The sequence below is a fragment of the Mycteria americana genome, chromosome 2, assembly GCF_035582795.1.
Source record: "Mycteria americana isolate JAX WOST 10 ecotype Jacksonville Zoo and Gardens chromosome 2, USCA_MyAme_1.0, whole genome shotgun sequence".
NCBI classification, from domain to species: Eukaryota; Metazoa; Chordata; class Aves; order Ciconiiformes; family Ciconiidae; genus Mycteria; species Mycteria americana.
Window position 1 is genome coordinate 14,197,635 of NC_134366.1, and position 12,486 is coordinate 14,210,120.

General features: G+C 36.7%; 1 long non-coding RNA gene across 1 annotated transcript; it reads left to right on the forward strand.

Annotated features, from left to right (window-relative positions):
- The first annotated feature begins 3,018 nt into the window (after positions 1-3,018).
- LOC142406565 (uncharacterized) lies at positions 3,019-8,382 on the forward strand. The gene is made up of 4 exons (XR_012774613.1): positions 3,019-3,196; positions 4,973-5,165; positions 6,061-6,187; positions 8,260-8,382. It is a non-coding gene; the product is annotated as an uncharacterized LOC142406565 (long non-coding RNA).
- The last annotated feature ends 4,104 nt before the right edge of the window (positions 8,383-12,486 follow it).

Here is a 12,486-nt window from a genome sequence, read left to right on the forward strand (position 1 = left end):
AAAGATTTATCCAAGTTTAGGTATTGCCTGTATTCCTCCTGGAAAGCTAGGTCTGGCATTACTGTGATGTTTAGCTCTTGTCATACTGTAAAAAAAAAAATTTGGTTATTCTACAATGGGACTAATTTTCCTCTTGTTCTGTAAAAAATTTTTAGCTGCAAAGACCTCTTGTTATCAATGAAAACTCAATGGATTTCTAATTGGCTCAGTTATGCACTTTCATTACTGGACTAATACTAGACAGCTGGAAGTTGTCTAGTATGCATACAATTCTCATATAACCTGTAATATGGAATAATCAGGATACTTTGAAATAATCATAAAGGATGTGGGATAAATTGACAAATGGTCTGTTCTGCGTGGGGGAAAAAAAAAATCGAACCTTTGAAAATCTATGTCTTTGCATCAAACAATACAGGCCATGTCCAAAGGCTCTCTTCCACACACTGACTTGAGTATGCCTGTACATAGCCCTAATCATCTGAGATCACTGATATAGCAGTACTTTCATCACAAAATAAGAATGTTGGCTCCACTATCTTAGTTAAAATAGAGATACTCCCATCTTTTTCCAAGCCCAATGGAAGAACAGTCAGAATCAGCTCAAATTATTATCACCTCATATTAAATATGAGACTATTGTTAAATGGTGCATGCAAACAGTATCTATATCACAATATAGTTGTAACTGTTTTCGATTACATGTTCTAAAATACTATAAATTAGTATTCCATAGCTGATTAGAGATGAGATTTTTGAAGAAATGGTTAGGAAATGCCTTAAGAAATATTTAACGGGACAGGATATATCTTTCTATCTTTGTATTCTTTGTGGAGCTGCTGTGTTCACTTAATGGAAATTGGCCTGGAATCTCTGCAAATCCAACGGCAACATTTGGTGTACAGTTTGTAAACTCCTTTGTTATGTTTGTAAATCCTTTTTAATGCTCCTGATGATCTTAAAGGACGTCATTTCTCCCTTTCAGTATAAATACTTTTATGGTGTTGGCAGTCCCAGCTTTTCAAAAAAATGTATTGTAATCTTGTAAGGAATTAGACTACAGCTCTATTAAAAAAACAGGCTCCATGAAGTTAAAAAATTAACAAGCATTGCAAACGACTTGAGGTTTACACAAACAAAATAAGTGTGATTTGGCAATGTTATTGAATCCTATCATTTAGATTTTGTTACATATTATAACAAGGATGTTTTTTAAGCTGTAGTGTGGACTACAGTCTATGTGTGTTATCAATAAAAGCATCTTCCTTCCCAAAGCAAGATTGATCAGGATCAGCTAAGGTCTGTTTTTTTGGGTCTTTCCCTCTTTTCCCCACTTAACATAAGATAGTAACTTCTGTGTAATTTAGAAACTTTTTTTAAATAGAGCATTTACTTGTTTACTTACTTATTTTTGTGAGTTATCCTGTCCAACCAGAAATTTTTCATAGCCAGCAATATCTGAATGACTGATTTACTTGATAAAATAATTTCTAGTGGCATCAACATCAGCTGCAGGCCTAAATGTAGAGAGATAAGTACTGCGTGCACTGATCTTTTAGACAAATGCACATGATGTATCCATGTTAGGTGACATCTTCCATAGGTTGAAGTGTTGTGGGATGTCAGCTGTGAATACAGCAAAGAATAAGATTATGTAACATGGACTAAGAAAGACGATTCTTAGAAATTCATCGCTCTCTGCAGATCTCCTCATAACTGTATGGTAAATCAATGCTCACTGTCACTTCTTTCAATCAGCAAAAGCCAAGCAAATAAAATAAGCTGTCACATTTTTGGTTCTTTTCAGTGTGAAATTGAAAACATTTCTCAAGCTAATAAACTCGAGTCTAGGACTGCTGGTATGTGCTTGACTTTTTCAAACGGTATACTTCAAAGCATAGAAGCTAGATAAGCTAACAGCTCATTCAGTGAAGTTATTGTGTCGAAGGAAGCATGTCTATCAAATGCTTGCTTTACAAATTTGAATAGATGTCGTTGTTCTCAGTAATGTCACCCACTCTGTGGCTGCAGGCATTGTTTGAACAGAGGGAATGTGAAGCATTTTTAAAATTTTATTCAGGGGTGCTTCTTTGCAGGGAAATCAGCCATTCTTACTCTGGATCTTCTTTATCAAAACGATGATGCAAGCAATACTAGGGAGGCTGAGTAGATAGCTGGCCAGAGTGTTGAAGATCAAGCTGATGGTTTAGCTTCATGGTCTTCAGAGTACATGAATCCAAGTGTAAGAAAAGAAAGACACCATGGCAATTAAATGTTGCTTCTCATTTTCAGAGAAACTGGATCAGAAGGCAGTATTAACATTGTTGGAAACTACTAAGGAATACATCTTTGGTTTTGTTGTTTACCAACTGTAAATACAGATCACACAGTGGCTGACTTCTGTTTCTCCGCGGTACGCCAGGTCGGTGTGTTACGGGCATCTGCACATTGCTGCAATCTGATTGTAAGATGAACACCAACAGCCCAAATGCATTCCTTGTCTCGGTTACACCAATACAATCTGGCCCCTTGTGTTTATTTCAGCATTGAGTGAATTCTTTTGGTTATTTATAGATCCTTCTGACATTGTGTCTGTGGGGGTGAGAGTGAAGCTGCATTAGCAGCTGGAGTACTCCAGAGAGGTCTGTTGGCTGGCACTTGTCCACTGGCTGTATAAAAGTCACGGCAGAGAAGTGGCCTTGCAGGTTCACTACTGTAGAGCAAATGCTCTTGGGCCAGCAGTGACAGACCTCAGCCACAGACTGGAAGAAGAACTATGACTCACGGTTCTGTTTCTTCTGCCCTGACTCTCCAGGAGGGAAGTAATCTCTTCCTCTGATATGTATGATTCAGAGGTAGTCTTTTTTGCCCAGTGTTCTTGAGAAAGGCATTGGGAGGGAAACAGCAAATTACACGTAATCGGCAGGACTTTGCTTTATCCAGAGAAAGTCAAAGTACAAGGCATTAGTTGCTTTACACAGCTGCAGAGTCTGTTATTGCTCCCTTATCTGACTTGCCTGAAAAGCTGTATAGCTCTGTGCTTCTTCATGTGTCTGCATTGACAAATACCTTTAACAGACTGTACTGGGTTTCTGTCAATGCCTTCAATCCTCCATGGCTCCATTACAGTTACTCAGGGACTCTCAAAGATGGCTAAGGAAATTAGATGGACAGGAACTGAGTGGAAGCTTTCTAGGTAATGAAAGGATAGAAAAGTAATTTTGTAGGTTGGCTGAGCTCTTGATGAGATGTTTAACGCTGCTGTGATTTAATTGTATTGCTAATGGTGCATTAGGGTGTTTGAGCATGTTGGTAGGAGTCTCTTGGTTATTATTTACATTGAAGGGAATAAAACACAATGGGTGTCATTAAAAATCTCTGTCTTTATTTTGGAAATGTTTAGTAGCACTTTGCATGTATCTAGTAAGAGACATTGGTCCTGATTCTTATTTTCATGAACACTTTTTTACACACTTTGGCCAGATAAAAGACTCCTGATACTGACATAAATTATTTATATTCTTCCTTTCTGCTCTTGACAGGGCTTCGCTCAGGCACAGTGCCATACTATAGTGCTTTTGAGCACGCCACAGTTGTGCTTCCAGTTCAGGGACTAGCTCGAGGAATATGAGCTTGTGTGCCTTGGCCCGCGGAATAAATGAAACCAGACCCATCATCTCTACCATGTGGATATCTCAGTCTATATCTTGGACCGTCTTGTCTTTGTTAGAGACACCATTGTGCTTTTTAGCCTATCCATTATTAATTAATGAAGGGCCCAGTAGCAAAGGTGGGCTCTCAGAAGGGGGAAGCGGATAGCGACCATACTATTTGCTAAGGATGTGCCACTGCTGCACAGGAATGTACGACAACACAATCATTGAGTGAAGGTGCTTAATCCTTTAATTCCTGTAACAAAAAATTATCTCCTAGAATTTTCCTCTTCTGATTACCTGCTGTAATTTCTATGAATCTATGTAAGAATAGATTCTTACATACAAAGACAAACCCTCATGTGAAGTCAAAAACTTACTGAGGATAAATTCCTTTGGGTGAACATTGAGTTTTATCATGTTTTTCACTGTGGTTTCGGTAATTACTTCTCTTCTGTTACTTTGCTTTGCATTTCACTTTTCTTGCCTCTGTAACATTTTTTTTTTGTGTTTCTGAAACATCTCTCAGCTGCTCCATTGCTACAAGTGTTTCAAAGGAGACTGTAGTAGTGTCTAAAAGATGTTGTTCTACTGATCTCTTAACTCATACATTTTTATCCTCTCCAAGGAAGGTCATTCCTAGATGACAGCTTGCTCTTTGTTTATGGTTACACATAGATGACCTTTACCTCTGTTGTCATTTAACTGTTAAATTTCTAGCTATAACATTATAGTTTCCTTGCTACAGAACTGGACAAGCTTACTAGCTCTTTTTGCCGTGCTAGAAGAGTGTATCAAATCCGCTGCTGAAATAATGCTGTGTGATTTTGAGCCCAAAAGACAAAAAAAACTTCAATCACAACTTTTTCAGCCAGGGTAGTTGAGTGCTTTTTAATTGCACAAATAAAAGGGCAGTGCTGCAACTTGCTTAAACTCAAACTTGAGTTAAAAGATTGTCAGGAATACATACTCCTGGAATATTACTGGACTACTGGAGTGATTACTATCACAGTACTACTATAAATAACTTTTATAAATAAGTATAAATATTTGGAAATAACAACGTATTACTTCTGCATATTGCTTAACTATTTTCACTGTAGTGAGATGACCACCACTATTAGTCGTCTTTTGGGCATGGGAATAACTTTTCCAAGAAAAGATATGAAGGAAAATGTGTATTCATATTTCCTTTTAATTCGGGGAGGGAAATAATTTCTGTTTTTTTAAAATATGTGCTTTAAAACTAAGGACAGCCTCTACATTGGTTTCTTCATTTAGCCTTCACTGTGCCTGATTTAAGACCTTTTTTCTTTTAGGACCCAAAACAGAGAGCTGGCCTGAGGAATCTGAAGGGCTTTCAGTCACAAAAATCACTGTACATTTATTAAAACAAACAATTTTTCACATAAGATTCCTGAAAGACAGAGGACTCATCCTACTAGTGTTCATATTTAATTGCCTCAAGGGACACCAGCAATAGAAAATACTCTTTGCATCTAACAATTAAAGGTAATTATTACCAATTAAATAAAAGCTTCCATCTCAAATAAATAGAAAAAAACAGAGCCAGTCTTCAGTGTCGTAGTTTCAGTTTCTGTTATTTTGTTTCCCTGTTTCACTACAGTTGCTATGTCAGCATAACAGTCTTATGGTGGTATGAGGATATGGAATAGAAACTTGGAACATATTTATAGAAGATTTGTGGGTTTGGACTAGTTGGTCATTTTTGTTTAGACAGTAGCAAGAAACTGCTTAATGGGAAGCTTTAGCATTGTATTTTTAATAACAGAAGTATTTAGAAGTATATGGTATATAGAAGTGTATAGAAGTATAATAACAGAAGTATAAGTATTTTTAATAACAGAAACATATTTTCTGTATCTTTGCCCTGGTTGTGCTCTGATGTTACAAATAGTTTTCCACCACTTTCCTGAGAAGATTGTTTCACAGCCTAAAACTTCTATTAGAGAGTTTTATAATTTATTATTTGCATTGTGATATTAACTCTTTTCATTGTTCTGATAAAAACAAGGATCTGGTCATTAAGTGGGAATACACATCACATAATTTAGAAGTCCGCAGCATAAATGTCTACAGCTGGGTGGGTGCATGAGTTCCATTTAAAGTCAATGGAGAGGCAGAGGCATTTTTAGAGGGTATTACCAATAACATATTTTAGAAGTTTACTTCAGGAAAAGAGGTGTGGCATCCTATGCTCCACTGACTATGTTTACTAGATACCCATTGACTCCATTAAGCCTGGGAAACTGGACTCTACATCCTGAACTGTAGAAGTCTAATGAGTCTTATCCAGAAAAGTACATGCAAATCACAGACATGATGAGAACAGTCTGCAAGGATATTATGTGATACTAATTTGCAAATTATGTAGGCCCATGATTAGGCCATTTGGCTGTTCCAGACTGCTGGCCAGTGAGGAAGAAAGGACAATATATACTTTGCATAGCTGGTACAAAATGCTCGTGTGGATCCTGGGATGGTGAAGAGAGGCAGGATCCGATGAAAATTATGTAAGGCATGACGCAGGTAATTCTCCATCACAGGAAAGCCTTTTTAGAGACCTCTGTGTTATGTGAGATGATAAGCAGGTATCTGCTGGCAGGAGAATATTGAATTAGGGATTCATAAGAAAAAATCATTTGGAAAACAGAAAAGATGAGTTGGAATAATGAAAAAAAACCATTAAGAAGTTGATATGCAGACAAAAATACAGTGAAAATAAGACAGAGTAAGGTGAACTAAGATGATGTTATTGCATTTGGAAAATCCAGATGAAATTGGGTTCCCACTGGACCAGACACTGAATGATCCTAATATGAGAGACATCTCAAATAGTTTGAAAACTAGATATTTTGCTTAGTTTTCAAAAGAATTTTTCCATATTAAAATTTAGAGGTACATTGACTGGGCTCAAGACAAAGACAGTGCTCTATGGGGATTATTCAGTAGCTGATCTTCATAGTAAATGGTAATTTCTCTTTGCCTTCCCTTGTTTTTTTTCCCTCCTTGTGATTATTTTATTTGGTTCTTGCCTTCAGCTACCTATCTATAATTATAGCAAAGATTATTCAGGAATGTGTTTGTTGGAAGTAAGCACAGGAGCATCACCACAGCTCAACAGTGACAGCTTGATCCATAAATCAGTGACTACCAAAACGAACATCTCAGCCAGTCATTCGTGAGTGAGTGAGACATCCATTGAGTTGCTTTCTGGTACAGTAATGCTATCAAAAATGCTAGTTTCAAAAATGCTAGTTTCTATCACAGTGCTTTATATCAAGAGGATTAAAGAACTGCAGGAGGTCTGGAGCACCCATTTTCAAGATTGTTTTGTGTAGCTCCTGTTTCACCCTGTGTAGCTCAGGCCTGTTTCTTCAGTATGAAGAAACCTACACAATTACAACTGATCCCAAGTAAAAATAAGAAAAATAAGGAAAGAGGAACACATTTTCTTTTCAGAGTGCAGAATTGTAGTTCTCTGAGAATTCAGTAAGAATCAATAAAGTGCAAAGTCAGAAGGCAGCTTTTGTATCTGACAAATTATTCAATAGACAAAAGAACTTAAAACTGGGCCCCATTAGCAGTTTTTAAACATACAGATCACAAAATTCCAATGCAAACAAGTTTTAATGATACAAAACCTACCAATGGATATGTTGGTATATAAATGTGTTCCAAATCACGTGGTTTCAATGGGAGAAGTTTTGTTTAAAGAAATTCAAGTCAATCAAATTCAGATTTAAGTGACTCAGGTATCTAATTTTCATGCACCTTTCTAATGGTTTGGTACACACCCATTGAAGCCAATGGTAATCTCTGATTAAACCCTATGGGAAAGTATATGGTCATAACTGAATTATTCAGTTTTCTATAATCAGATTTCTATCTATAAAATTAAGGCTTAGCTCCCTCTAGATAAAGTACAGAAGTACATGTAAATATTTACTTAAAAAAATTAAGACTAGGTTTAAGATTAAATACGTGCACATTTTACAGTAGAATGAACTTCAGTATATAGTTACATAATGTGATGGCTTAATTCCTTACAGCCTGGCAATGCGTAAAGATGCCAATTATGGCATGTAATAGGCAAGAAAAAGGTATATTCTATATTTAGGTTATAAGAAACACTTTTTAACACTGTTTATAGATAAAAGTTTAACTGCAAAAACAAACTCAATTAGTTGATGTAGCAAACAGTAATTTTTAACACAAGACCTAGCACGAGATTCTTGTAATCTGGACAGGTTCAGATGATACTGGTCAGATGTGCATTTTTTTATCTATATAATAAATCTTTCCTTTTGATCTCCAGCCTGCCAGTATCAATCTTTCCTGATCCAAGAAATCCCCATGTGTTTTAGTCAGAACTTAAATTAAGAAGGTTGGAACCACATAGCAGTAATGACACTGGGAATGAGTCGGAATCTGGAAACAATTGCAGTTGCTGTTGAATGTATATATATATGTATGTACAAAAATTTCAGATAAAGAGGTATTGTTAATAGCACTAGTTTAATCCATGGATTTGTGAATTCCAAGGATTCTTGCACAGTCTTTACTTTGGAATGGTTTTGTGAAGGTTCTTTAGCTACTGGATAAATGAAATGGACGTTATGGGGTGCCAGCACTGAAGCCCAAAGTCACGAGCAACATTTCCATTTACTCCCTTGGACGGTAAATCTAAGACTCCTAAGAATCTTTATCAATGTCTTTAGACTGCAGCTGATGTGAATTTCCTCCTGCTATTTTTCTTTTCTCTTTTATTTCTAGGCTGCTCACTTTCTTAGATTGAATTTTGTCTACTGCAACAGAGTTCTCAGCTTCAGTAGGAAACATATTAGAGGAATAAACCATAAACGACTCTGCAGTTTACAACAGGGTGTCCATAAGGTGCCCTCACATAAAAGCACAGAACAAGAAAATAAGTGCAGTAAAATAATAAAAGATCTATTTCACTGCTCACTCACTCATACCATAAAACCAAAACTAATGTCTGGCTCTAGCGGACAAGCCATATTCTTTTAAATGGCTGAAAGGACAGGAGTTGGTAGTAATGATTAGTTTCTGTGGTGGGTAGAAGGGAGATCTCAAGGGAAGCTTAACATTTAGCCTATTAGTCCTCTTTGCATCCATTGATCTCTGTTTCCCTTGAGGCCTGCAGGTGAGTTTTTTGCTTCGTCTTGAAGCTGGTAATGCTAGGAGTTTTGTCGTCAGCTTTTTCTTTCCTCTCCCTCAAAAATTTAGTTAATATGTGAAGGATTTGTTATACTGGGTCCCTACCCAATAAATCTCCCCAGACTTGATGCTTAACTGGAGATATACCAAGAATGTACAGGACAAGATCCCAAACAGCTATAATGCTTGTTTACGGCCATAAATGGGGTTAGTCTGGTTTACATCTATTAAAGAAAGCCAAATGTGTTGTTACTGAGGTGCTTCTTCACTAACACTACTGGTACACCAGCCCCTTACACTGCATAACTGTGAGATGATTTGCCACTGTTTCTTCCTGGCTTTTCTTGGAACCAAGGGGTGGAATGAAGAGCTCTTTTTACCTAATTTTTCAGCCCTTTCTTTGAATTTGGTGAGTCTCTTGAATGGCCTCTACAAGTTAGGACATGGAATGGGCTTGGTGTTTGGGTCACTGGGAAGGTCAAGAGCAGCACTCTTTGTATCCATTACCAATGGCATGTGCAAACTCATGAATGATTAATCTCAGAACAATTTAAGTATGCCCCATAAGTCCCTCTCAGGTTTGTCTCCCACATCCATGAGGACTTGCAGTTTTAACCTCCGTATCATCAATTCCTTGCTATTTCTCTGTCTCAACTGTCTTTCCTTTAAAACTCCTACAGCCTTGAATTAGGCCATTATTTCATCCTTGAAAATCAGTTTCCATTTACCCAGTTCACCACTTTCTGAAACCACAGTAACTCATGATTGCTGGGGCCAGAGGGGAATTGCCTGAGAGATGTGTAATGCACTGAGCTAACGTGTAAGGCTAAAGTATAAAATTTAAGTTATAAATGAAAGTGACAAGCAAAATTTTTCTCCACTTAGCTTTATTAATGATGCAATATTTTATTGCCTGTGGCTAAAAGTATTTATTGTCATTGTGTTTAGCTGTAATTTGGTTTCATAATTCAGTTTGCTTTTTACATTTTTCTTTCATTTTTTTCCCCAATATCACTTTGTTTCCACGCGAATTGTTGTCATAGTGTGTTCATGTAGTAAGCGTGTGGTCTTCTGGGGACAAACATATGCAGATTGGCATTAATCTCAAGAAGCAAAGGCTTAACTGTGGGCTTATTTTTAAGCATGTGAGTATGCGGCTGAAATCAATAGCTACACAGATTGTCTTTCTAGGGTGACTAATAAAACTGCGTGTGTTTTTTTGGTTGTAGGCAGAAAAATATATCTGGCAACATCAACCAGCAATGTCTTCAACATTTATTTAATTACATAAAAAGTCCCACTGAGAGCAGAGGGACTATTTGTATGCTTTAAATTAAGTATCTGGTGGGTCACAAGCAGTGGTAAGGATCTTGCAGAATCAAGACTTGAATTTGTATGTCATGTATTAGAGTGTGTTCAGAGAAAGATAATGAGAGTGATCACAAACAAGAAAAAACTTTCAAGAGGAGAGTTTGAAAAGATGAAATAGTTTGATTTATAAAGGAGAGGAATAGGAGCAAACATCAAAAGTGTGTGAAACCGATGACTGCTATTTAAATGGAAGAACGAGAATGTCCCTTTTCTCTGATAAATAGTACAACAACAAGGAAAAATAAAAAGCAAGACAGAAACACTTTTTCTACAGTGTGTAATTAGGTAATCGAATTCATTCTCAGAGTAAATGAGACCAATGAAGGTTCCTAGTGAGACTGAATATTCCCATGGATAACAGTGGTACCTGGAGTTACAACAAATGCTATGCAAGCAATGTAATAATACTTATTGCAATGGCCATTAAACCTTGTGCTCCAGGGCTCAATGTAACCTCAGTGAGACTAGTGCTGCTGTCCAAAAGCAGATGATACCTGTCAGAAAGGACAAGTTATATCGCACCTGTTTGATAGAAGGGTCTCCTGCAATCCTTTCAGTTACCTGGTGGCGACCGGTCTCAAAGAGAGCATTAACGCTTAGATAGAGCCAGACTCTTCTCTTCTGTAGGTCTAACCTAGTATGATAGTTCCACTTCTTCTGTGTGTCTGTCTAATATCCTTTGAAAGGTATAGATTGGATATTCCATGTATTGTCTCTTGATAGCTTTGTGTAGTATATTACTTGTTCAATAAACTGTGCATTTGAGAGATTTCCTCAATCTGTGTTAAAAAAGTAAAAAGGAGGTAAAAGAGACATGGGATTTTTTTTTTTTTTAATTAATCAGAATAACCCCCTTGATGATTAGATCTTCTCATTGCAGCGTTTTTCAGCATTAATGACCCTATCATTAATATGTTTCTGTTCTTTCACCCCTTTTTATTGATTTTAATATTCTTTTTTTAAGATGAAAATTTTTATAGTACTTTCAAATCAAGGCTCTTCATAGAGTAGTTCCTGCACTTTTTGGCTATCTTTCATCTTTATTACCATCATTCTAAAGAGAATATAGAAGGATTATGGTCTTGATGAAATCTATAATGTCCACAACAGAGCAGAAGTAGCATCATGAAACTGCTCGTTGTGTCATAAGTACATGGACAGCATAAATAACAATGTGGTCTGACAGTAGTGTTTTTTGCTGAAACTCTTATCCTCAAAATCATGTGGCTTTTTAAAGTTGATTCGAGGTGGACACCTAAAATTTCCAAATTGCCAGCAATGCCAATTATGTGTATTTCTTTGCCTTGTGCAGCTTCAAGTGTGGATTACAGAAGTTAACATCTTGGTAGGCACTGCCATGTTTACAGCAAATTGGTTCTGTTTCACTTCTCACTTCTGTTATATGTGCATCTTAATTGTTTAACGTAATATTTCTACTTAATTACAGGAAATGTCACTTACTATACTGATGCTAAAATGAACACAGGCAATGTAAATGACATTGTACATTTTTACAATGAGAGAGAAAATGATTAATTATGAGACAGAATAAATTAACTCATACATCAAATGCTTCTAAGAGGTGTAAGAGATGGAGGTAGGAGGTGCTTCCAGTTTAATCCCTTCTGTAGAGGAAATTAGAGTCAAATTATATTAGACACTAAAGAGCAGAAATGGTCTCCATGGCCTAGAAGAGCATATAATGGTACCTAACATTTATAGACACACAACGTATCATCTTGAAGTTTATATGCTGTAAGGATCACTTCATTTATCACTTCAAGTACTTTGTAGCATCATAGCATACTCCTTCACAAATTTTATTAGAAAGCATGAATTCAGTCATGGCTAGTATAAACCAGCTGGAGCATGCTTGCAGGAGAGGGCACACACACAAGAGGAATCGCAATGAATTTCATGAAGTAGAAGCGGCAAATTGATGACTTTAGGTCAGCCATGGAAAATTTCTGGAAACTTGTTCTTAACTAGTAAAGAGGCTATGAGTCTATAAATTATTTCTGTTCATTGTCCAGAGATTTAAGCTATGGCAATCCCTGGGGATGAACAGTATTCATCCAGTAATAAGGTCAGATTTCTAAAGAAGTGTGTATACTTCAGCCTTACTCTGTCTAACCTAGGTTTATTCTTTCTTTTTTTGCTTTCACATATAAGTATTTAATGCTTTCTATCAAGCTGGAGTCACTATTCTAAGTGTTTTACAGGTTGAGAAGGAAACTGCTTGAGGAGCAGTTTAAGAGGG